General features: G+C 49.1%; 1 long non-coding RNA gene across 1 annotated transcript; it reads right to left on the reverse strand.

Moving 5' to 3' along the window:
• Positions 1 to 10,031: 10,031 nt before the first annotated feature.
• LOC141571377 (uncharacterized) lies at positions 10,032 to 24,893 on the reverse strand. Its single transcript, XR_012496128.2, has 3 exons — positions 24,394 to 24,893; positions 24,185 to 24,288; positions 10,032 to 12,072 (listed from the first exon to the last, which is right to left on the reverse strand). It is a non-coding gene; the product is annotated as an uncharacterized LOC141571377 (long non-coding RNA).
• Between the last annotated feature and the right edge of the window lie 1,445 nt (positions 24,894 to 26,338).

A 26,338-nucleotide genomic window follows, 5' to 3' on the forward strand; every position in this document is an offset into this window, starting at 1 on the left:
GAAATAGTGAAATGCTTCATGCATTTATGGTTACTAAGGAGCCACCTCCCTGAGCCCCCAGAGGATCCTCACCACCCCGTTTCCCGAGCTACCCAGGACCCTTCCTTGGGACCCTCCAGACCTTGACAACCCAGCAGCTGCTTGGGCTAGCACCTGGCACAGCAGCTCCAGGCCTCACCCCTGCACTCACCTGGCACCGGCGTGGATTGGTCAGCCCATGTCCACAGGTTATTATGCTAATTATTCTAATCACCACTGCTGATAGCACACACACCGCTGCATACACATGGAGCCCAGAGTTTGGGGTAGTGGGGTTATGTGTGTCCCATATTGTCCCCTATGTGTTGTTGCTTCAGGGAAACCCCACTCCCAGGCATTCGTCAGGAACCAGCTCATTGTCTTGGTCTCCTTGGGGTCTCTCCACAGCAGGGTAGGAAGGTCCTACAGGTGCCTCAGAGGGCAGCACCCACCCACTGAGTTGCGGTGGCCTCCCAAGACTTGGGATTTCCTGTCACCATAAGCCTTTACCCAGCCAAGCCCACCTACCACCCCACATTTTATAACTAAAGAAACTAGTGGCTTCTGTTTACGGAGGAGGGAGTTCTTAGCCACAACTAGTGGCTGCCCTAGCAGTGCTCTCTTAAACAGAGCTGGGATGGAGAAGTGTAGGGGGAAGAGAGAAGGGACCGGTTCCAGAGGGCTGGGCTGAGTGGATCCCGGGTTATCAGGACACAGTGCCACTGTTGATTAGTCAGGCCTGTCTGGCAATAGATTCATCATGTCTGTCTAGGACAGGGGAAAGCCATGGTGGACCTCTCCTTGTTTCCCCCGTTCTAGAGGGTGGGGATAAGTTTCTGTCTGCCCCATCGAGAGCCCAGAATCATACCAGACACAAATAGGTGCTTGGGAACTGCTTCTAATTGAGGGTGATGTTAAACAAGAACCAAGGGACCCACATTATTGAACACGTACTACAAGCAGTTACCCAGATGATAGAGTAGGGAGCAATGTTTCTGGGATATTCGAGGGTCAACTTATGTGCCTGTCCATCCATTCATTAGTTCTCCCCCAGTTATTTATTGAGTGCCTACTGCATGCCAAGCTCTGTGTTGGGGCTGGGGGGGCAGACGAGCATCTGCTGTAGGAAGGTTCCATCCCGGTGTGAGGAGACAGACAAGGTGAGCACAGGTGGTGCGTGTGCTGCCATAGGCAGCGGGGCGTGGATAGAGACGGCCCTGCTGTTCTCCCTGGCAGAGCTGCCCTCCGAGGACCAGCTAGGTTATTAATATCCTGCTGAGTCAGGGGGCTCTTGAGTTTCAGCATCACAAGATGTTAGATATTCTTGACTCCTAACTGCCCTCTCCCTCCTCCTCCTTCCCCCTGGCCCTGCCTTCCCCAGCCTCTACCGGCCCCAGGCTGTCAAGAAGGCAGAAGGTGCTGATAAAAAGAGGTCTGGTTTAGGAAGAAAGAGGTGTCTGTGGGGGGAAATAAGACCCTGGGAGAGACCAGGTTCAAATCCCTACTTGGCCACTCATTAGCCCACGGTGAGGAATGTCACCTCTCTAAGTCCCCTCATCTGCACGAAGGAGATCAGACAGGAGCTGTAGCATTAAGCTTAAGCCAGCTGTGAATGCCAGGGGCTGCCCCTAGTAGGTGTTAAAGGTGATGGCTGTTCATCCAAGTAGCCACTGGGACCATTCCTTGTGCCTTGTCTGGGGAATGACCAAGAACCCGAATGGTGCAGTCCTATCCTCATGAAACTCAGGCGGGTTGGGAAGCAGAGGTCATGTGGGGCCTGTGATGGGGGACCCACGACCCTGCAGCTTCCACCAGACCCTATGCTGCCCGTCATACGGAGCCCTCCCACACGGTACTGTGATTTCCTGTCACCAGTGCTCTACCCCACACCCTCATGGACTCTAAGTTCCACTTGGGAAGGCTTTGCTGTCAGAGTCAACAGAGACTTCCCAGTGTCTAGCCCCATAGTAGGTGCTCAATAAATATTTGGTAGCTAAATGAATGGACAAGCAACAAGTAAGAAGAGGGGTGTGATGCTGTTGATTTAAATGACTCTTGTGTACACAGGTAAAGCTGAGTAATTAGTGGATTAATAGCATAGTTGCTAACTGGAATATTAAAATCAAATTTTCTCCTAGATCTTGATGGTGCCCTCACTCAGTCTCTCTCTCTCTCTCTCTCTCTCTCTCTCTCTCTCTCTCTCTCTCTCTCTCTCTCTCTCTCTCTCCTGAATAGAATTGTCTCAACTGTCAGCTCTGCCAAGGTACATACTAGGCCCTGACGACCACAACTCTGAAAGGTCTTCTCAGTGTTCTGAGAAGAAATGGAGAAGAGAGATCGCTATGTGTGTTACTCGCATCACACTAATCAAAACAGCCTGTCTGAGTTCTCCCACCCTGGCTGGAATTCCCACAGCAGATCACGGACACCAAGGACCCCCACCATGGAGAAGATAACACACCGCCACACACGGCCCATGTTGATTGCCCACCACCCAGCCCCGGTTTCCTCACCTCCAGACATTCCTGGTGATTTCACATGCACAGCAGGAGGGTGAGGAAGAGGAAGAGGAAAAGCAATGGCTGGAGGCCAGAGGGCCAGCTGATGGACAGCAGGAGGTACTGACACCACCAAATAGTCCCTAATCATTGGATATTGTGACTCCATAAGACCCAAGAAATATGTTCCTTCACTTGACCTCAGTGTACTTATATTTTGGTTGGGGAGGTAACAAGAGAACTGAACAGTTCCAGGATGCCTGTGAGAAGTAAATTGGTGCTGCGTGCAAAGACCTTCTGAAGACAGGTGATTCCTGACACCTACCTTTGACACAGTCACCCCAGGCCCCGCCTTCAGCCTTGTATTGCTTAGCTGGCCACACTGAGCTTCTCACCACCTAGGAAATAAGGGATCAAAGTGACACTTAAATGCTAGCCCAGCTTACCTCCATCGTCCCTTTCATGGCACCCCACTTGCCCCACTCGCTTCAGTGAGTGGGAGCCAGGCTGTTCCCCAAACATGCCTGAAATATCCTCTGCCCAGATCTGTCTTCCATGGGGAACAAAGTTGTGGGACTTAAATGACGGATTTGAGCCTCGAGCCCAGGTCTTCTGCCTCTACCAGTCTCCAGGATGTCTCACATGGCTTTAGAGGCTGGCACTGTCACACTCTCCTCTGAGAAGCTGTCGCTGACCTTCCGTCTGGAAGAACCCCGAGGCCCCCACACCGCTCCTGTGGGGACATAGCACAGTGTGGTGATGAAACCCATGGCTCTGCAGATGACCGGCGCCCTGCCCTGGGGAGATGCATGACTTTGGACATGTTAACTAATCTCCCTGAACCTCAGTCTCCTCATCTGCAAAATGGGAATAAGAATCGCTCCTCCCCCAGGGGATTGCTCTGAGGATTAGAAGAGATCATGTACAAAACACACTTTAAAACTGTATATAACATATCGTATGTGCTCAGTGAACACTGGCCCCGAGTGTCACGATCACAGTCTGACTTGCATTGTCACTGTTTGGACATATGGCTCGAGTCCTCTCCTAGGCTGTGAAGAACTTGAAAGCAGGGACCCCTTATGACTCATTTTAGTCTTTTATTCCATCCCCTACCTCCCCAACCTCATACCTCACCCCTTTGTCAAGGAAGGAAGGGAAGGAGAAATGGGGGAAGGGAGGAGGAAGGAAGGAAGATAGAAAGAAAAGGTGATACTATTACCAACCCCATCACCAAGCAGTTGGTTTGCGCCAGGCACCATGCTTTACAACCATCATTTTTATACCCCCTGCTCTGTGCTGTCACCATTTGTTCCCCCTTGTTTACAAATGAGAAAACTGAGGTTCAGAGTAGGTAAGTCACTGGCCCAAGGTCACCCAGCTAGTGGGAGGCGAACCTAGGACTGCTGAGTGTGAGGCAGGGCTCAAGCCCAGAGCGCGGTTAGAGAGGGACACTCCTACGTGCACACGCCAGCCAAACACCACTGGGGACCCCAACCCATCTTTCGTGTAAGTGACTTTTAAAACCAAGTTTTAACAGGAACTAAGGGGTGGCAGAGGAGCAGTTTGTTACCACCATCCTATTGAAAAGGAGGCGTGGATGTTTGGCGTGTTGGACCAATCCTGTTCCACTCTCTACTCAGATCCTATTTTTACACATGGTGGGAAAAAATAACTATTTCATTCCCCCACCCATCCCAGAAAAGGTGGCTTGTAAACATATGGGGACTGGGGAAGATAAAGCAGTGAGCGCCTTGATTCAAATTATCATTTGTGTGCCAGTTTTCCATGCAGACTAAAATGAAAATCAGTGGTGAAACACACAGAGGAAAATGAAATTTGGATAAAGGGAAAAACAACCCAGGGCGGCTTCTCCTGTCGGCAATTCCTGCTCCCTGGGTATAAGGCTGCATTCCATGGCAACAGCATTCACACTTCGCTGAGATAAAAGCTCCTACCAGCTGGACCCGTTATTAAAGTGGAGCCCCAGAATTAGCATATTCTATGTGAGTGACAAAGTGGCACCCGCTTCTTGAGGCACAGGAGCACCAGAGGTGGAATAGGGAGCAGCCTGGCTCCACCAGACTCCAGAACTTCTCTGGCCATCCCACTCAGCATTCTTTTCTGTGGAGTAGGATGCACAGGACCTGAAAGTGAGTCAAGCCTGGTGGTTAAGGACTGGGGTAATGGGGGCAAAAAGAACTGTATTCGAATCCCAGCTCTGCTAAGACCTGGCACGAGTCACTTCTCTCCATGACTCAATTTCCACATCTATAAAATGGGTACAACATCCCACCAAGGGCTGTATACTGAGCCAATGAAGAAATACATGAAAAGTACTTGGCACTTAGATAGCAATCAATACTGCCAACTTTCGAGTGCATCCTTCTAGAGAACTACAGTTAACTTTTCAGGAACGCACCTGTTGGGTAAAGTGAGAGCTTCTTTTAACATTTGACGCTTTGTGAAAACTTTCTATACTAGCCAATTGCTAAATATGGCCATAAAGCTGTGTGTTGAGTGTGATGTGGGTGTGAGCTTGTGTGTGACAGAGAATGTGTATGTGACATTCATGATGCAGATGACAGAGAATAAACTTGGAGCCAGACTGATGGGTATGCGTTCTGCCTCCTCGTTTATGGAATGACCTTGGCCAAGTCACTTGGCCCCGACCTGTGTCCTCTCCTCTCCGGAACAGTGACGAGGCACTGCATCACGGAGCTGTTGAGGAAATTAAAATGACACCTGCGCACAAGGAACCTGACGTCGATCAGCCTCGGGAAAGACTAGCAACGGCCACGGCGAAATGCAGAGTGCGGTCCTCGAAGAGCAAAAGGACACTAACGGAAAAGCAGATGCACTCCAAAGCGTGCAGTTCAGTTCACAGTGCTGTATTAATGTTCCTTTCTTAGTTTTGATTCACGTATCATGGTTACATGGGCTGATAACAGCCGGGAGAACTGGGTGAAGGGTATAGAGAACTCGTCGTACTCTCGGCGACTTCTATAAACCTAAAAATTTTCCAAAATGAAAGGTTTATATATAATAAATACTATAAATATATATAAATTATAATTTTATAATTTCTTACTAATTTTTAGATTTAATTAAGTAGTAATGTTAAATTATGTAGATTTTAATAAATACGATTATATTATAAATTATAAATATACAGATTTGAAAAGGACAGAGGAACTGTTGCAGACTAAAGGGCCATAAAGAGGCAGAATAACTCGATTTGATGTGGGGTGTTGGACTGGATTCTGGTTAAGAGAAAAAACAAAATTGCCAAAAAGAATAGTATTGGGACAATTAGCAAAACATGCACATGGGCTATATATAGGGTAATATTATATCAATATTAAATTTTTGAATCTGATCTCTGTCCTGAAGCCTGAAAGAGAATGTCCATCAGAGTGAGGATGGGTGGTTGCCAGGGGCTGGGAGCAACTGCTCACTGGCAATGGCCTTTATTTCAGGATGATGGAAACGCTTGGAACAAGATTGAGGTGGTTAAACAATGTGGTGAATGTACTGAATGCCACTGAATTGTTTACTTTAAAATGGCTAATTTATAATAGTATGTGAATTTCATATCGATGAATATTAAAATATATTAAAAGGAAGGAAGGAAGAAATGAAGGAAGGAAGGAAGGAAGAAATGAAGGAAGGAAGGAAGGAAGGAAGGAAGGAAGGAAGGAAACGTCTCTGTTACTCTAAAATGACTCAGCAAAGCAGTGAGAACAATAATATAGATTACATATGTATAGAAAGAAAGAGATACAGCATGTGGCAAAACTAGCAACTGGCAGATCTGGGTGAAGGGTATACAGGAATTAATTTTACCACGTTTGCGTAGGTTTGAAAACTTTTTTCAAATTAAAAAGCAAAAAACGGGGATGGGGAGGATGAAGAGGGTAAAGGGGGTCAAATATATGGTGACAGAAAGATACTAGACTTTGGGTGGTGAACATACAATGCAATAGACAGATGATGTATTATAGAATTATACACCTGAAACTTTATATACAGTTATTAACCAATGTCACCCCAATATTTTTAATTAAAGAAATGAAATAACCTGTGAATCAGAACCTGGTTGGAAGGGGGGCAAAAAGCAAAAATTAAAAAGTTACATTTAATTTAAAAGAACCTAATGTTCACTACATAAAAAACTCATTCAATAAAAGAGTTATTATATATGCACACAATACTAGAATTGTATCTTAATAGTTATTATTTATTGAACCCTCCTCTGAGTGGAGATCTGAGCTGGGCCCTGGCAGAGGTGGGGTGAATCAGACGGTGCCCAGTCTCTCCTCGCTGGGGACTGGCTGGGGGACAGCAGGCTTCATCTCCTCTGCCAGGCTCCCAGTAGTGCCCCCCAACACACACACACACAGGACATGCCCGCTGGAGAGCTGCAGGGTGAGTATACAAAAGGGATCAACAGATACTGGAGCCAAATATTGTCAGTGCCACAGGCAGTTCCAAGGAGCCCAGTCTGAGGGATGGGGACTCCAGGAGGGCTGTGCCACCCCACCTGTCCTTTGCAGCCATTGACAAATGGGGAAGCAGCTACTCGAAAGAGTTTAATGGCAGCTGAGGCCATAGGGTCTGGACAGGTCACTATTTAGGAGAATGTCTGATCAGCCCCGTATGGCACCCTTGGTAAGCAGGGTGGAGCGAGGCGGGGGTGGGGGAGTGGGGGAGGGAAAGGGCTGTTGAGGTCACATCCATCAGAGCTGCTTATCCACACAGGTTCCTGTTTGAGCCCCATCCACACCTGAGTCGCCAAGTCCCTTGTGTTAATGATAACAATCAGGTTAGAAGCACATAATTGGATAATTCAATTGCTTTCCAGGGAGAGCTGCCGTTTAATTAAAGAGGACTGAAGACAGAACTAGGAGTCTGGGGAAGACCAGCCTGATCATCAAGAGAGACTGCAGCAATCTGACAAGGTGAGGAGCGCAGGAGCTCTGACCACACACAGACACTGCCAAGGGGCAGCACAGTGGCTGCCAGAGTAAGGGGCAGGGGTGGGGAGAACACCAGCTTGCTTCATGGAAGGGCTGGGGGTGTGTCATATCACAGCAAATCAAAACACAATCCTTAGCCTGGATTTTGAATAAATTTGCATTTGAATAAACACAGTATCCTATAGTCTGCCAGTTTCTAGACATGTGACCTCAGGAAGTGGCTTAACCTCTCTGAGCTTCAGTCTCTTGATCACAGTCACAGGTGAGGAATGTACCTGTTGGGTAAAGTGAAGGGTTCTGTCATGCAGGGTACAGCTTTCGCTCCCCACACAAGAACACAGGATATGCTGAGGCCAAAAAGGAACACCCACGGAGCCATAGATAGGGAAGTCATACCACTATGTTCTCAATGGCGGCTGGTCGAGACACAAAAGCAAACATCCACCAGTACCCAACGAGGGGTCTTCCTGCACCCCAGTATCTCTGGCGGCTGGGCGAGACACAGGAAGTAGTATCCACACGATCCGCAATGTAATCCACTTGTTAACCACACTTGCTAGCCGCAATTCACCCTCCGCTTCTCTGCCAACCAACCAACTAACCCTTTGCTAACTGCAATCCGTGCCTGCTAGCTCAGCCATGGCAGTTATATTAGTGGCTAATGGCTAACCGGTAACAGCTGATGGCCACCCAGGCACAGTGGATGTCCATCTGATTACAGCTAATGGCCATCTAATAACCGAGCCAGCACCTTTCCACATGAGGCCGAGAGCCTGGAAACTGCTCTCTGGGGCTCTGTCCCCACAGATTCTTTTAACATTTGATGCTTTGTAAAACCTTTGTATACTAGCCAATTACTAATAGTAGCCACGATGCTGTGTGTGTGTGTGTTCATGGGAAGCGGGTCCGACTGTTCTTTGGGACATACTGATTAAGGTGTGCTGAGCTAGCTGTGGGGGAGGGCGCCGTCATGCTCCCTGCCCCGCGTGTGAGGTTAGGGAACTCATGCATGGAAGCCCTCAGGACAGGCCCAGTGCATGCCCAGCACCCAGGGAACATCAGTCGTCTGCAAAGAAAAAAAGCAATTAATATATCTTGGACCAGGAGAAGAAAATTCCTGACATATATACATTTATTATGAAATGTCAGCTCAAGAAACACCCTCCCGTGACAAATATAGATGTTTAAATGGTCCCTGCCCCTCCTCCTGATCATTTTTGAAGACACTTGAGAGTTGCTCATAATGAATTAGGGGCAAGTCAGCCAGTGATAATGTTATCTTTCTCATTCAGTGAGCATTTATGGAGCACCGGCTGTGTGCAGGCTCCGTGCTGGGCACCAGGGAGCAAGGTGGGCAGGGACCTCGCCCTCCAGACATATCAGTCGGGTCCATGCCATCCCCTTGCCTTCAGTCTCGGGGGGAGGAGGCCCTACGTGGCAGGTGGCTGGGAAAGGTTTCATCAGGGCAGGAAACAGGCACAAAGTGCAAGGGAGTGAGTGATTTTTTGCTTCCACCAGGACAGGCAATACAATGAGCAAGACTGAGTTCTCGCCACTTCCTCCCCCAACTTCTTGCAGGATGTCCCCGCAAACCTTCCTCAAAGAACAAAGCTACTGCTCCCGCCATGACCAGGCCCTGTGGCCGGAGTAATATTTTTAATTGGAGCTCCCTCGGGTTGGGGTGGAGTGTCCCCAGCTGGAGCTGCCAGTTGAGCAGCCGGGCTCCCAGGGGTCTGCCCCACAGGCTTTTTACTCTGCCCTCCTGTGAATGATTCTCTTTCAGCTCCCCTATTGAAGCCATCCTTTCATGAAGTCTGTGTCATCTCTCGGCTGCCATCTTATTAGGGAAAGCTTAGCTCTCTCCCCCAGGGTCAGATATTGTCCTCTTCCCAGAAACCACCATGGCGCTTCACTACAAAATAAAACCATAAAAAGGTACCTATTACCTGCTTCCTGGCTGGAGTGGGAGGGCTTGGACCTTTCTGAGCTGCCTGGCACATGTGGCCAGGTGTGGAAAAACAATGGTGACAATCCCTGACACTAGCGAGTGGCAGAGGCTCTGGCCTGGTATCCTCCAGAGGGGACTATTGGGAAAGAATCCAAGCCTTGGAGAGCTTGGATAAAAGATGGGACCACACTGTAGGAAGTGTAGAAATAGAGTAAGAGCCTGTGTGTGAAGTATTTTTCAGGGTCATTAATATTAAAAGCATCATTCCAAATAGAATAATAAGCAGGACTCTAATTAATCATTTTTAAGGGCAGCTTTGCTCTCATTCTTATACTGTATTTTTAATCAACAAGTCTCCCAAGGGCCTTTCGCCACAGAATATTGACTGGAGGTGGCAGCTCCCTCCCCCAAAGGAATCCCAGTCCAACTGGTAATCTGGCAATTGCTTCCAGAGCAGAAAACCCATGAGGCTGCCACAACGACACGGCAATTGCAGAGATGATGGTCATGCATTCATTCAACAAACATGTTAGAAGTACCTACTGTGCACCCAGTCCTTCACTAGGCTCTGAGGATGCAGTGGTGGTCACAGCAAACACAGCCCCATCTTTATCCAGGAAGACAGACGCAGGAGCAATTATAACCACATGTAGAAGGCCTTACCTAGAGATGGCTGGGTGCTATGGAAATCTTCCAGGAAGGGGACCACCAGTCTGTTCAAGCGTAGCAGGGAGGCTTCCTGGAGGAAGTGGAAGTGGCATGCAGCTGAGCCCTGAGGTGGGTAGGGGTCAACAGAGGGGAGGGGGACACCAGGGATGACAAGCATATGCAAAGTCCCAGAGGCAGGAATTGCCAAGTGACAGGTGTGAGACTAGCACGTCTGTTTGTAGTGCAGATCAGAGGTTTGTGAGTTGCACACCCATGTCCACAGCAGCCTGATTCACAGCCGTCAAAGTGGAAGCCACCCAAGTGTCCATCAATGGGTGATGGGTAAACGAAATATGTTAGATCTGTGCGACGGAATATTACCCAGCCACGAAAAGGAATGAAGTACTGTTACCTGCTACAACATGGAGGAACTTCAACATCATTATGCTAAATGCAAGAAGCCAGACACAAAAGGCCACATATTACATGATCCCACTTAAAAGAAATGTCCAGAATAGGCAAACCCAGAGAGACAGAGCGGAAGGTGGTTGCCAGGGGCTTGGGGGAGGGGAAGTAGGGAACGGCTGCTGATGGGTTTGGGGTTTAACCTTGGAGTGGTGAAAATGTTTGGAAACTACAGAGAATGGTGGTTGGATAACATTGTGAATATGCTAAATGCCTCCGAATTGTTCACTTTAAGATGATTAATTTATGTTATGTGAATTTCACCTCAAAAAAAAAAAAAAAAGTGAGGGGGAGAAAAAGAGTGTGAGAAGCCAGGCAAGAAGACACAAGCTGTGCCTGGCCTGTCTCTGTCAGGTGGCCCCCAGCAAGGAGTACTGCTCACCGGCATAACCCTGCCCCACCTGCCTCTTAGAGAAATGCCTCTAAACCCAGCATTGATACTGGTCAATTCTCATATTTGCACGGAATTTTCTAGAAACTGTTGTGAGGACTGGCTAGCTATCCCATTATAGAGGATCCACTGAGCTAATGTACAGAAAAGTGCTGAAAAGTGCCTCGCACGGACCGAGGGGCGGATATGTGCTTTGTATGGCCCAGATGCATGGGCCAGATTCTGCCTGTATTATCCCATTTAACCTCCCACCAGCCTATCAACCAGGCACTAGTATGATCCCCAATTTACAGAGAAGGAAACCAATGGCTCAGAAATGTCATTTGCCCAAAATCACGCAGCTGAGAAGTAGCTGACCAGGGCCTGAATTCAGGCATGTTCAGCTCCAAAGTCTGTGCTCTTAACCATTATGCTTGGTGGCTTCCTAAATTATAAACGATTAAAAAAAAACCTGACTCCTTTCCTGACCCCACTCTGCCCCCTTTGCCATGTCCTCATGATGCTTTTGTCTCTGCTTTGAAAGCTGGGACGGTCATCTATTTTATCCCCATTGCAACTTCCTCCGACAACATGGACGAGAGCAGCGACAGGGACCCCGTCGCCGTGTTCTGTGTGTGGATGACGTGTAAGTCCAGCTCACAGACAGCATGTCCCCTTCCGGGCCTGGAGGAGATGTGCCGGCAGCCTTGGAAGCAACCCTGGGGCCAGTACGAAGTTGGAGGTGACCATCGTTACCACTTTATTGATGGCTGGAGCTGCGGGCTATTGGAAAATGTGAGCGAAGGCAGTTGACATTGTAACTTGCAACTTCAGTATTGATTGGCCATCAGGAGTATTACATGTCCCCAGCTAAAGCATGTTCCCATCCCAGACTGGCCAGGAACAGGTGATTTCAGCTTCCTTTGTGTACCACCTGCCAGAAGCCGTCTCTTTTGCCAAGATGCCCCTTCTGGGTGGTTACAGAAGGTGCTACGCAGAAGGTATCACTGCTCTTCAGGGCTGGTTTCCCGGCGGAGCCCGGAGGCTGCTGTGGAGAGCTTGTGACAAACGGGTACAAAATTGTCAGGACTCAGAGCACTGAGGCGTGGAAATGCAGTCCTCTAACGTCACGGGGAAGTAACAGGGCTAAAACAAAGGCAGACATTGCAGTCGTATAAATAAAAGATCGCTGTATGTGAAAAAGACGACTCGTTTGCCAGTGACGGTCCTGGACCCATCTCAAAATGAGTCCTTTTCAGTACTGTACCATTTTGCTACCCACTGGAGGGTATTCGACGGGCTTCGGGCCTCACATCGATCTGAAATATAGATGCTAAAGAGAGGAGGGCAAGGTGATGTTTTTATTGACTTGATTGTAAAGAAAGTCAGGGAACCAAAGGCAGGCGGCCAAGAAAACGGCATCAAGGTGCCTGAGTTTGAGTTCCATAGCAACAGACGGCCCGAAACCACCCTCGTTACCCTAAGGAGCCCAGGAAGGAATGGCAGAATGCTCACAAGTGACATTTCTGGGGGTTCTTTGGCAACAGGGAAGGAAAACGCAGGTACTGTGGTAAGACCACCCACACACGAAGGTCCAGGTGTGTCAGACCCAGGCAGAAGGAAGAAGGGGGACAGGAACCTTCTCTCAGGGGCTGAGGCTTAGCCGGGCTCAGGACAGGGCTTGACCTTGACGTGGGCAGCCACCAAATAGCCAGCAGCTTCTCGGACAGGGACAGAGGGCTCAGCATCAGCCATCCTTTATGACAGGCAGAGGCTCAGGGCTTGCAGCCTCCCAGGAACGTCTGGCTTGTTTGTCTCCTCGGTCCCCCTCTCCTTTGAGGAGTGTTGCTCAGAGTGGAGGGCTGAGAAGGTCTGAAGCAGAGATGGCCCAGAGTAATGGGGGCTGGAGGAGGGGAGGCGGGCGGAGAGCACAGAAGAATCCCATTAAAGGAACAAGGCTAATCAATACTAGCAACAACAAGGAAGGTTTAAAAGCCTCTCCACAAAGCCCGCGCCCTGTCAGTGGGGAGCAGTGGCAAGAGAGTGTGTGGACCCTAGTATGGAAGCAGCACGTTCTCCAACCAGAAGGAGAGCCTGGGGCTCGGGGCCTGAGTCACAGCTTGCACGGCGGGCGGAAGTGGTGGGTCAGCCGCCCCTGGGGGACTTGGGGACACACAGTCCATGGGAGCCCATCCTAGGATCTTCACATCACAGTGCTGGATGGGACCTTGGAGATCTCCTCAGGATCCTGCCCTCCCAGGGTTCTGCGCCTCTGTCTCCCAGCACAGGTGACTTTGCACTTGATGGCTTAAGAACCCCATCCCTCTCACTTTTCTTCATTACCATAATGAGGCCAGCGATCTTAAAACCCACCATTAACTGCTCAAACCCACCATTGCCTGGGTGCTTGCTCTGGCTGGCAGGCTGCTTATCATTTTATGTGAATTATGTGAGTTGATGTGACTGCAACGAGGAGGGAGCCTGCCAGACACTAGGAAGTTGGTCTCAGTATCACCCCATTTTGGAGAGGAGGAAACAGACCTAGAGTACTCATGACCTGCCCAAGGTCATGCCCCTTGGGGCCAATCTGCACCCCAGACTCCAGTGCCCCAGCTCCTAGGTGCTGCACATGGTGTGGTCCTTGGGAGTCGTGCGGCAGGGGCCTTCCGATTCTTCCTGTGGCTTCAGGGTTTTCAAGGTCAGTTAATTCAGCCACCCCCCAATTCGACTGCCTCTCCTGCTGGTGGACGGTGTGTGTGGCTGAGAAGGGCTGGTTCACCCCAAATGGATTCCTGGGATCAACGGAGGAGGGAGGCTCTCTCGCCAACATCACCCTCTCTTTCTGGCCAGAACCTCACTGCGTCAAGGCCACTAGGAAAGGAGGCAAGTAAGACCTGTGCTGCCGCTGACACATAGGACGCCTTCTCCAGCCTTTGTGTCCCCATTGGATGAAATAGTCTTCAAAGTTCTCCGAGCTCTGCCATTCTCAGTTTTGGCCTGTTGTCAACATTATCACGTGACCACCATGACCATTTATGGGAAACGCGTCGTGGGCCAAGCCCTGGACAAAGAACTTGACATGTATCATATCCCTACCTCCCTACGAGGTAAGTTCCATTATTATTCCCATTTTATAGGGGGGCAGACTGAGGCTCAGCAGAGTTAAAGAATAGCTCAGGGTTTCATACCAGTAAGTGGCAGGACCCAGATCTGTGTAACTCGAGGAATGTGACTGAAGAGGCCACTCAAGGAATTTTCTGTTTTCAGTATCACCAGGCAGGAATAGGTGTGGGGATGCGTGGTTTTTCAAAAACTTAAACATAGAATAACCACATGACTCAGGAATTGCACTCCTAGGTATAGACCCAAAGGCACTGAAAACAGATATGAAACAAATCCATGTACATACATGCTCCCTGCAACACTCTTTGCAACTGCCAAAAGGTGGAATCAGCCCCAATGTCTACCAATATGAATGGAGAGAAATGTGGTCCATGCACATGATGGAATGTTATTCAGCCCTAAAAAGGAACAGAATGCTGACACACGCTATAATATGTACGAACCTTGAAAACACTACGAAAAGGGAAAGAAGCCAGTCACAGAAGGAAAAATATTGTATGACTCCGCTTGTAAGAGGTGCTTGGTGTAGTCAAATTCATAGAAATAGATCACAGATTGGCAGTAGCCGGGGGCTGGGGGGAGGGGCGAGGGACAGGGAGTGACTGCATAATGGGTGAGGAGCTGTACCTTGCAGTGACAAAAGTGTTTTGCAACTAGACAGGGCGGTAGCTGCACAACACTGAGGGTGTACCACAAGCCACTGAATGCCACTTAAAAACGGTTAAGTTCATGTTATGGGAACGCCACCTACATCATTTTGTTTCATCATCACAGCAATCCTGCGTCCCCTGCCACAGCCCCGATCCGGATGAGCAAGCAAGACTCAGAGAGGCTGAGAAACTCGTCTGAGGTCACCAGCGACTGAGCAAATCCGAGTCTGTCTGTGCCCCAAACACCATCCTCTCTAGTAAAGTAGGACTGATGGACGTGAGCCCATCTTGATCACCAAAGGCAGATCAAAAATACCCAAAGTGGGGAAAGAGTGGGGGAGGTGGATGCCCAGGGTGGGGCAAGAGAGCGGGTTGGCGTGGGTGACAGCAGGGAGCAGAGGCCGGCCACATTAGCACAAACCACTGCCACTGGGGTGAGAGCAGGGTGGAGTGCTGTTCCCAGGCTGGCTCGAAGGAAAGCGCGCTGCTTCTCGAAGCTGTGTCTTCTGCGGAGGGTCTCTCTGCTCAGAATCTCCCACGTGCCCCCCCAGCTTGACCATCTCCCCGCCTCCAGCGAGCCTGGCTCACCCTGCACGACAGTACCTACATCGGTCTGCCAGGGCGGCCGTAACCAAGTCCCACAGACCGAGTGGCTCAAACAACAGAAATGTTTTTGTTTCATAGTTCCGGAGGCTAGAAGTCCAAGACCAAGGTGTCGGCAGGGCTGGTGTCCTCTGAGGCCTCTCTCCTTGTCTTGTAGATGGCCGTCTTCTCTTTCCAGTGTCTTCTTCCTGGGGATGTCGCTGTCCTAATCTCTCCTTACAAAGACACCAGCCATATTGGATTAGGGCCACCCTGAAAGACCTCATTTTAACTTGATTACCTCCTTAAAGATCCTATCTCCAAATACAGTCACATTCCGAGGTCCTGGGGGTTAGGACTTCAACATATGAATTTGTGGGGGACATAATTCACCCCATAAATTCACCCCATTCCAAGGCCCAAAGGGCTCCTTCTGCTCCTTGAAACCACTAGAAGGCTCTGAAGCCCAGAAGTGAGGGCGGCCGCAGGATGGGAGGGCCCCTCCCCCAGCACAGGGAAATACTGCCCTTTGCATTGTCCTGGCGCCCGTCACGTGCCCTCCCACACTCTTACTTCTTCCTGGGCTGTTTGGGGTGCGTTAAGGACCTGCCCCAGATTCTCAAAGTCTGCAGTGGGCGTCCTGAACAAGCCCACAGCCCACCCAGCCTCCAGCCCCACCCACCTCTTTCTCTGCTCTTTGTCCTGCTTCAGCCACGACAGTGGGCGCTGTGACTTTCTGTAAAAGGGCCAGCATGGCTAAGTCACAGCACACGGTCACAAGCAGATTAAACACAAGCTCTAACTCATGCTGCTCCACCGCACTGTGGCTACAGCTGCACCCCAAACCCAGGCAGCCCCCCTGAAACATGGGCACTTCTGAGGATGAGTCCATGCAAACCCACTTTCCCTACTCAAAGTGGGGAAAAGTCAGCTCAAGTGCAGCATTGACCTTGGGGCAGCATGGCGAGCATTGGGGACTGCAGTTCCTCTCACTGTCACTATCACGTTAAGGCTGGTTTAGCTCCTGAGGTGGGCTGTCAGAAAGGCCACCGGGCTCCCAGCTGAGGGTGGGGGGGGAGCTGGGAGTGGCCGTGGGCATTGAGCGGTGTCTCCACTGCATGCAGGACTTTGACAGGCCAGGCAGGATGGCTTAATTGAGACACCAGGCGGGTGTCATCTCACCCAGCCTTTTCCAGATGCTGGGGCGCTGACCTCGACTCTCCACATTCAGCCAACCCCAGAGCACACCACACAAAGCACTGCTGTGCTTTCCCTGCCTCCCTAGCTCCCTCCAACACCCCCTGTTGCTGTCAGAAACTGGACATCTTGGTGCCACACAGGTGACCCTTTCTACTGGGGGGGAGGGCACAGTCAAATCCAGGGGTTCCCTGGCCTGGCTGGGCATTTCGAAAGCCCTTCATTCACCCACTCATTTATTCAGCGTTGATGAGCCAGACACTGTGTTAAGTGCTGGGGATCCAGCTGTGAACAAGACAGATGTGGCTCCTGCGACAGGGAGCTTACATCCCGTGGGGAGAGGCAGAAAATACAGCCACAAACAAATAAACAACATCATGACTGCTTGCGATAATGCCCTCATAGAAAATACTGGTTTCCAGGCTCCAACTCTGGAGATTCTGCCTCAGGTAGCCTGGGGCGGGGCCCTGAAATCTGTATTGTTACCAAGTCCCACAGGAAACTCGGATGCCCAGGCAAATGTGAGAACAACTGATCTGAGCCATCCTGCCACCATCAGTAATGTACCCTTTGACCCGAAACCCCCCATCTGGAAATCTATCTGCAGGTCCAGCTGCACAAGTCAGAAATGAGGTGAAACATCTTGCCTTGTACTATTCGTAAGAGCACAAGATCAGACATGACTAGTGTTCAGTAGTGAGTGTCTGGTTGGATAAACTATGCTATACCCACCCAATGGAATACTATGCAGCTATGAAAACGGAGAACAATCTACATGTATTGACTACGATGGGGCCCTCCCCAGGATATATCGCTCGGTAAAACAATAACATTACCAATAGGCCAATGCTTATAGTATGCTACCTTTTATATAAGAAAAGGAGAGTCAGAAAAGAATATACATATTTAGAATATATACATATATAACATATATCTTCCTATTTGTTTGTGTTTGCGTGTAAAACCTAGAAGTATAAAAAAGAAGGTAATAAGATGTTTACCTGCAGTGCTGGGGAGGTGGGGGGAGATGGCAGGTGGAAGCCAGACTTCTCAGTGTGTACCTTCCTGTGTGGTTTTCAGCTCAGGCAGGAGGGTGTTGGGGTGGCAGGGCAGATTCAGTGTCAGATTCCCGGGCTGGGAGCTGGGCTCCCCTACCTGACCGCCCTGAGCCCTGGTGAGTTACCTCCCCATCTAAGCCTCTACCTTCGTCTGAGAATGAGAGTGTCCGCCCTCATTTCCAGGTTGCTAAGAAGGTGAGTACGTGTCCAAAGTCGTTTTTTCACAGAGCCTGGCACAAATGTTAGCCCGCTGGGCTTTGCTCCTAAATCTCAGTCATCTAGGAGGAAGTTGGGTCTGGGGGAGAGGGGTGCGTGTGGCCATTTTGTAAAAGAATATGTGGTATATGATATCATTAACCGCAGCCATTCTGTACATTTTTATAGTACTTTCCCCATTTATGAGAACTCCCCCAGCTTTCCTCATTTGCTCTTGAAGTAACTAAAATACCCCGTTTCTAGGTAGGCACGCCCAGTGAGGAGGTCCCTGTGCTGTGCCCCCCACCCCGCCCCACCTCGGCCTTGCATCACGGGAAGCCAGGCCTCGATTTGTGCCCAGCCCAGCAGTGGTCATGCTCCCGGCAGGCAGAGTGCTGCTCTGTGCCAAGGAAAGAAAGGGATGGAGACGCAGGCTGGCGGGAGAAACCGAGAGCTGCAGGAGGCTCCAGGGGCAATGCCCGGGGTAGTTCAGGGGCCACAGGAGTTGTGCCTGACTGTCAGCAGTGGGCAGCCCCGTGTGCCACGCAGCCCAACACAGGGAGGTAGAACCTGGAATTACACGGCCCTGGGTTTGGCCCTTGTCCTGCCGCTTTCCAGTGACCTTAGGCATGTCAGTGGACTGGCTTCAATTGTGTTTCACATCCTTCATTTGCAAAATGTGGGTAAGAAAACCCACCTCACAGCCCTCTCCAAAGGACTCCTCCAGGTAACACATATGAAGCACTTGGAACCGTGCCTGGCCCTCAGTAAACGGTAAGCTGTGATTATTTCCTACTCTGTCATCTGCGTTCTACAGGAAGTGACACAACATATCGACCTTCTGTTTAAACTGCCTACAAGTGGACCACCAAGCAGATGGTTTAGAATTAATATATCTGTTAACATATTAATAATTGACTTATTTAAATTCTCTGTGCCTCAGTTTCCTCATCTATAAAATAAGGATCATTGCCACCTCATAGGTTGGTATGGGGATTCAATGAGATGAGGCATGTACGTGTGTGAGGCAGAGAGCCTGTCACATTATGAGGGACCTATAAATGTCAGCTATTAATTATTATTCTTATTAGTTAATGAGGCAGCTAGTCGGACTCTGTTTATCTAACAGGGTTTTCTTTTTTTTGCTAGGTCAACCACATCAGCCCACGTGTTGGCAGCACGCAGGCACAGCCCCACGGAGACTCCATTCTGCTTCCTTATGGGGACACAAGAAGAGGTGGCAGGACAACTGGCTAAAACTCCAGTCTTGCTAGGAGTTAAATTTAGACCCTGGGACATGACCACGCGTTCCTACTCAGGACTTTCATGAGCTGAATGCCGCGGGGGAGCTCAAAAGAAAGGTAGCTCCCTTGCCCCTGGGGAGCCCCCCCCCCATAGACCCCTCACTCCAAACTCAACTGCCTGCTATTTCTGTACACGAGCCACAAGTCCCGCCTCTCTGCCTTTGCTTGTTCTGTTCCCCCTGCCTAGGATGCCCTTCCTTCCTTTCCCCAATCTGCATATTTAAATTATATGCAAAATAAAAGACCTGTGTCAAAAGGGTAACAGTCACCAGGTTCCATACCCCAGGTAGCCATGTCCTGTGAGGTCTTGGAGTGTCCTCTATTAGGTCAAGGACCAACAGCTGGCAGACTGGTTTAGGTGAGCAAACCACAAAAAGAAAGGTTGATGGAAGAGTTCCCAGGATCCCAGGACTCAAACGGGATCAGGGATCTTTCTGTCTCTTCCTCTCTCACCTCAACTCTTCTCTGTGGGGGAGCCATGTCTTCTCTTATAATCCTTTACCAAGGGGAAAAATAGGACTTTCCCCCTGCATTCAGTAAGAAAACTTTTAGGGAAGGACTTCTATTGGCCTGGCTTGAGTCACACGCCCACTTATGGACCAATCATTGCTGTTCCCTGAGGGAATGTGAATTTTTTTTAATTAGTTTCAGGTGCACAAAACAAAGTAATACTTAGACGTTTATCATTTATATCCCGGAATGTGAATTTTTGATACCAGGAGAATAGGAGGAGGGCGCTGGGTAGATGAGAAGTATGTACTGTGTGTCCAGTACGACCACGCACACTTGTGATGGGAGGGGAAGCAAGGAAGGCAACAACAGCCGAAGAGGAGGCATAACTTGTGATTTTCAGTCTCCCTGAGCAGTGCCCCCCCCCCCCCCCCCACAACCATTCCTTCTCCTAGGACCACTCTAGGGGCAGTTTTCAAGGGCCTTCTCTCCTATGACAGCGCAAACAGACCCAGGTTTCCTAAACTCCAAGCATCCCCATGTCACCTTCACATGTATTGCTATATCCATATACCAACCAGACTATTACTGATTTATTTTTTTTTTGTTTTGAATCATCTGATGTTTATCTTCAATGTATGTGCTTTAAATGGAAACTTTATATCATGAGGGTAAATGGAAAGTCAGTACAACTTGCTGTGAACATAAGGTAACTATAAAAATAAATATAATAAAAGCCAAACAATGCTGTCAACTTCTAGAGGTTCTGTCCCTGGAGGCCAGGGAGCCTGAGGACAGCTCTCCTTGTTGAGGGAGGTTAGCAGGTATTGGGGTGGACGCAGGAGTCAGAAACCTTCCTTTAAGTGATGTGAAGGTGGAGAGAATTGGAAAGGGAGAAATTCTCGCTGTGATTTAACGTTACTCAACCTCGTGCGGGTTCCGCTGAAGCCCTTCCACTTAGCACCAGGGCCAGCAACCCACGTGTTGGCAGGCGGTGAAATAATCCATAAGGAGACTCCACTGGGGGTCCCTGTGCCAGATTTTAGGATTCCAAACCACCAGATTTGCTATACCATCCATCCCCCCTTTGCGTTTGGTCTCAGGCGTTCTAATTGACAGCATGATCTGAGCCAGTCTTCTCTGAAGGCTCCCAGGAAAACCAGGGGCATAGGACAGGCCAGAGATTTCTGGCAGCCGCGGTCTTCCCTGGTATTCCAGGTGCCCCTCCCCCACAACTACCAGCAACCTGACGCCTCATCCGCTAGGCTGATAAATTGGGAGCATTAGTATTTTGATAACTTGAGGCCCCGACGCCACTCACCAGCAGAGACAACCCCATCCGGGGGCTAAATTATTAATAAAATGACAATGTGATTGGAGAAGCTAGAATGAGTCCCACCGTGGGCCTTGCTGTGAGAGAAAGCACACACACTTGCAAACCTTGAGCGAGGCAGTGGGCCTGGGCTGGCTGGCTGTCCCTGCTTTTATTCATTGCAAAGGTATCAGCTCTCTGCTACTGCTCTCTGTTTTATATTTTCAGTAACAGGGGCTCGCTGGCAGAGGACGGAGGAAATCCCCACTTTAAAAAAGAAACTCGAGTCAACACTGAGAAGAGGCTGGGGGCAGGGGGCTCTGCAATAACTGGCTGGGTTTATTTTGGGGGCCTGTGGAGAGCAGGGTGGAATGCGAGACTTGCTTATTGAAAAGAAATTATTGATTGCTGGAAATTGATAACAGTAAAGAGTTCTGTCTGAATGGCTGGCTTTGGAGGACTCAGGAATCGCTTCCTTCCTCGCTTGCTTTCCCTGCCAAGGTTTGGCGCGCTCTGGGCCGGCAGGCAGGCAGGCAGGCAGGCAAGTTTTGAGTTGAGACGGTGCCTAGTGCAAGCGGCAGCTTGCTCTCCCGCATCCAGACAGGACGGCCTTCACTCTGACATTGGACGGCACACAGAGTCATTTTCTGGATTCAAATGGGCTTTTTCCCTCAGGAAACCAAACACCAACTTTCCTGATACGGGATCTTAGCGGTCAGGGAAAAGGGATTGGGGAGGAAGTAGGGGCGGCCGCCCTAAAGAATGGGTTTCTAATGGACTTAGAAAAGCTTTGTTGTGTCTCTGGTGGTCTCCAGAAACCAAACCATCTGCTGGGGGCTGGCGATTAAGAAGGGAAGACCAGGGAGGTGGAGAGTCTGCTAATGAAGGAGGAGGGGACGTGACACCCCCCCCCCCTCATGCCCAGCTGCTGCGCTGACCTCGTTTCAACAGAAGGCTGAAATTAACAAGGACTGAAGAGTGTTGGGAGTTAAAAAGGACTGGATAAAAATGAGGAATTAAGCATTATGAGCCCTGATCAATACTGAGATGATGCCAATAACAGCTTGTATTTCTCTTGTGACAGCCCCAAATCCTCTCTTCAGACTTTCAACCTTTCCCTCCAAATCCCTTTGTGGAGGGGCGGGAGGGGGTGAGAGGGGCAGGCTGAGGGCCTCTTCCCTGTTCGCAAGGCACAAGGTGCTGTGGGTGTGGGGTACCTGTGTTCTGAGAGGCAGGAGGGGCCCAGGCTCTCCCTCACCTGGATCCCTCTGGGTAAACAAATGCTCCATCAGCACATCAGGAAGGTGAGCGTCCAAGGGCCCTGGAGGAATTACCTAACCTACTTAGTATTTTGGGAAAATTATACAGAATAAAGCAGAGACCGGAAATGCGGGGTGATCAGCGCGTGGAACAAATATCTCAGAAAAGTCAGAGGGATGGTCCCCAGTTCCTCACCCCAACTCGGAATGCCAGCCGTGGCCATCGCCCCACAGACACACAGACGAACGGCTCCCTTTCTCTCCTTCGCTGAATGTGTTATCCCTACGCCCCCAACCAACCTGTTACTAGAGCCAATCAACATGATTTTCCCCAGGCAACGACCTATGGTTGAGCAAAGTGAACAGGTTGTCTGGCTGGTGTGGGACAGACTGAGCTGAGCGGGCCAGGCACACACGCAGACCCCCCCCATGGAGGCGGCCACGGGCCAGAGCCTGGTAGCCCAGCTGTCCCCATACATCCTTTGGCTTCATGTGCACGACCCCCGAGATGAGAGTTGTCAAGCCAGGTCACTGAGGAGGAGACTGGGGCTCAGAAATTTGAAGGCTTTGCTCCAAATCCAGGCAGGACTCCCGCCCAGATAACAGGTATGCAGCCGTCCATCTTGGTTGGGCATTACACACGGGGCCTTACTTCCCTCTCCATCCCAGCAAGCCATCAAGTCTCAGAAGAGTTTAGAGGTAGCAGGGCCACGTTCTAGTTCAACACTCCAGCCATCTTTTGCTTTTAACCAACCATCCCCCACCCTCAGCCCTCTAAAAATCTCTATTTCTGGCTGTGATTTCCTTGTATCTCTAGCCCCCTGTTTTCTTTCGTTTGTGCCTTGCATTCCCTTTTCTCCCTCTCCCAGCACCTTTGGATCAATAGATATATTTATATAAATATATTTTGTAACTGTTGCTAAGCTGAATAGTATTTTTTTATATGCCGAGGAATGATTTGCCATACAAAAGAACCCCAAAGTGAATTCCCGTGCAGAGTGAAGAGGGTGGATATCTGTCAAGGTCATTGCCAATAAGTGGGGTCTGGGTTAGTGCGAGCGAGCGACAGCGAGACTTCCTTCCAACTCTGAGGGTCCATGTTGCATATGCTTTGGCATTCTTGGTTTATCTTTCGTTCACCTTAGATTACCTCCTGGTTTATCATTCTCTGTGTTTCTATTTCACATAACATATGTCCTTTAAGACTGACTACATTTGGAATTCTGCAAGATACATGACTTAGTCTCTTCAACAAATAAATGACATTTTAAAATGTTGTAGGTTAAGAAACTTCAGAAGCATGCCCACCACATACAATATATCATCCTTATTTGGGTCCTGATTCAAATGAACCGACTGTAAAAAGACATTTTTCAGACAACTAGGGACAAAATTGAACAAGGAGCAGGTATTAGATGATATGTTATAAGGAACTATCTTCCATTGTGTTAGATGTGATAATGGTGTTGTGGTTATGTGTGTTTTTTTAAATCCTTATCTGTTGGAAATGCATTCTGAAGTAATTAGTGGTGCAATGATATGATGTCTGGGATTTGCTTTAAAGTGTGTGTGTGTGTGTGTGTGTGTGTGTGTGTGTGTGTGCGTGTGTCTGTGAGAGAGAGAGAGAGAGAGAAAGGAAAAAGGAAGAAGAAAGAAAGGAAGGAAGGAAGGAAGGAAGGAAGGAAGGAAGGAAGGAAGGAAAGAAGAAAGGAAAGAAGGAAGAAGAAATGGAGCAAAGAGATGGAACGGCATAATGTTGCAGCTGTTGAAACTGGATGGTGGGCGCATGGGGGGGTCTCATATTCATTTTGCTTCTTGCACATGTTTCAAATGTTCCACAACAAAAAGTTAAAGTTTTAAACACATGCCACCCTCAAAGATTTTAAAACGCAGCCTACCTGGTGGCATGTTGCTTTTATCAGAATCTAATCTGTTCAGGTCTCCCTGTGCGGGGGATACAGTGTGGGAAAGGTCTCCGCTCAGCTAGACTGTACGATTCCTGAGGACAAGGACCCCGCCTCCATTTGTTATTGTTTCCCAGCACAGGTAGAAGCTGAATCCAGTAGGTGTTGAATCCATGTTCTTGGCTGATCGGCCAAGGGATACAGAGATATTCGGGAAAACTCACCTAACATCCTGAAGAGCAAGGACTTCCTGGCAACTGAAAGCAAGAAGGTCATCCATTCTTCTAAGAGCATTCATTCTTCTGCTGGGACCACATCTGCAGGGGTACTGTGGATAGTTACACGATTAGATCTTATTAAAACATTTGCCATAATTTATTATGAAAACGTCCCTTAGGAAATAAACTCAAACCGGGATGGAGAAAACCCTTACCTTGGACGTGGAATAGTGCTCACACACAAAGCAAAGACAAATGACAGAGCACAGCCTCGCTGAAGGTGTGTGGACCTGCCGTTTGTTCTGCTTTTATTCAACATCCTTAATAACGATCTAGAAGATGGAGTAAACAGCGCACTAATGAAATTTGCATAAGATTCTTAATTGGGAGGTGTCACAAACGCCAGGAAGGGCAGAGAAGTAATGCAGATGCCTCGAAGGGGGTTACAGACGTAGATGGAAAATAACAAAATAAGATTTGGCTCAGAGGGAGAAAGACAAATTCAATTGGGAGGAAAATCTAAAACAGGATATTCCCTGGAGAGAAGAAAAAGGCAAGAATAATGCTGAAAGAGGTTCAGGCAGAGAGCAACCTTAGCTGGAAAAAATGGTCAAGATTATAGAGGACATTCAAAACTGAGATATATGAGGCAATGGTGGGAGCCCCAGCTCCATACCCCCCACTGCCCCAGAGCGTAGTAGATCCCAGAGACTCCACCCAGGGCCACACAGGTCACTGGGCCCCAGCCCCTCTACTTGAGAAATTGTCCTTACAGGGCTGTAGGGAATTTCCATTATGAAGTCATCCTGGCTCCATGGAGGCGAGAGAGGCACGTTTCCCAGAAGCTTCATTCTCTGGGAAGGCACATTGGGCCAGGAAAGTTTGGCCCCTGGAAGGCCAGTGGACTCTGGCCAGCAAGGCTGACCCAGCAGGCAGCTCTTTGTGGTTTTCTGGACCAAAGAAAGAGAAATTGCAGCATCTGGAAATCCATCCCAGAGACTGGGGAGTAGGAGGTTGGATTGCTGTGTATTGCAGAGGCATCTTATTCTGCTTGAAGATACCAGTGTCATTTCTGCTCAACAGAGAGATAAAATTCATTTGCTCAACAAATATTTTGTGAGTACCTACCACAGTGCCAGGCAGCCAAACACACATGGCCCGTGACCTCCTGGAGCTCAGACGCTGGTGAATGTTATATTGGTGTTTCGTGGCCTCCTGCCTCTAAAGGGATTGAGAAGATGGTGGCAATGTGCTTATAGTTTTTTCTAGGATGATAGGGTCCTCCAGATGATTGCACAACACCTCCGCCCAACTCCCACCCCCCGAAACTCCAGGAGATCATCAGGTGACAAGCAGTGATTAAAGAAGTGGGGAGAGGGAACTGCAAAGATGAAGGTAAATAACAAGAACAAGAGAGGAAGATGCGGATCATTGTCAAGTTCTGATACACTGATGCTACAACAGTATTTTTTAAGTGGTGGCTCCCAGGCTGATGGCTGTTTGGGTCTCAAATCTACAATTCAGTGAGGACAACCAGCTAATAATTTTGAGCTAACGGGTTAACTTTGAGTTAACAGACGTTTGGAGTTAGCAGCCCGAGTTTCAAGTTCAAGCAGCAACTCTTACTAGTTATGTGACTTTGGCAAATCACTTAACCTCTGTAAGACTCAGTTTTCTCCCCTGTGAAGTGGGAATATCAACAGCATCTATTTTTGGGAGCTGGTGTGAGGCATAAGTGACACAATGCACTTAAGTGCTTAGTGCTCTGTTTGTCCCTTGGTAAGCATTCAGTAAATATAACTCTTATGGCCTCATTACTATGCACAAGACAATTGGCAACACCAGCATTTCCTGAGCGTCTGGAGGAAGAATCTCGGCCGTTTGTTTATGCTTCTGCCTGTCTGGGCTGATGTCAACACACTCTTATCCTCCCTGGTGTGTTATATCGAAGGGGCATGGACTATATAGTACGTTTTCTGTATGGCACTTTTCTTTCCCAATCTTCCCTTTGCTAAGGTCGTTTTCCACACTCTTCATTTATTACTCACCAAACATTTATTGAGCACCTTCTCTGTGCCAGGCTCTGTGGACACAGACATAAATAAGACACATCTCTGTGCCCAGGATGCTCCTGGTGCAAAAGAAACAACAAACTGCTGT

This window comes from Rhinolophus sinicus, chromosome 16, assembly GCF_057876585.1.
Source record: "Rhinolophus sinicus isolate RSI-liver-muscle chromosome 16, RSI-T2T, whole genome shotgun sequence".
NCBI classification, from domain to species: Eukaryota; Metazoa; Chordata; class Mammalia; order Chiroptera; family Rhinolophidae; genus Rhinolophus; species Rhinolophus sinicus.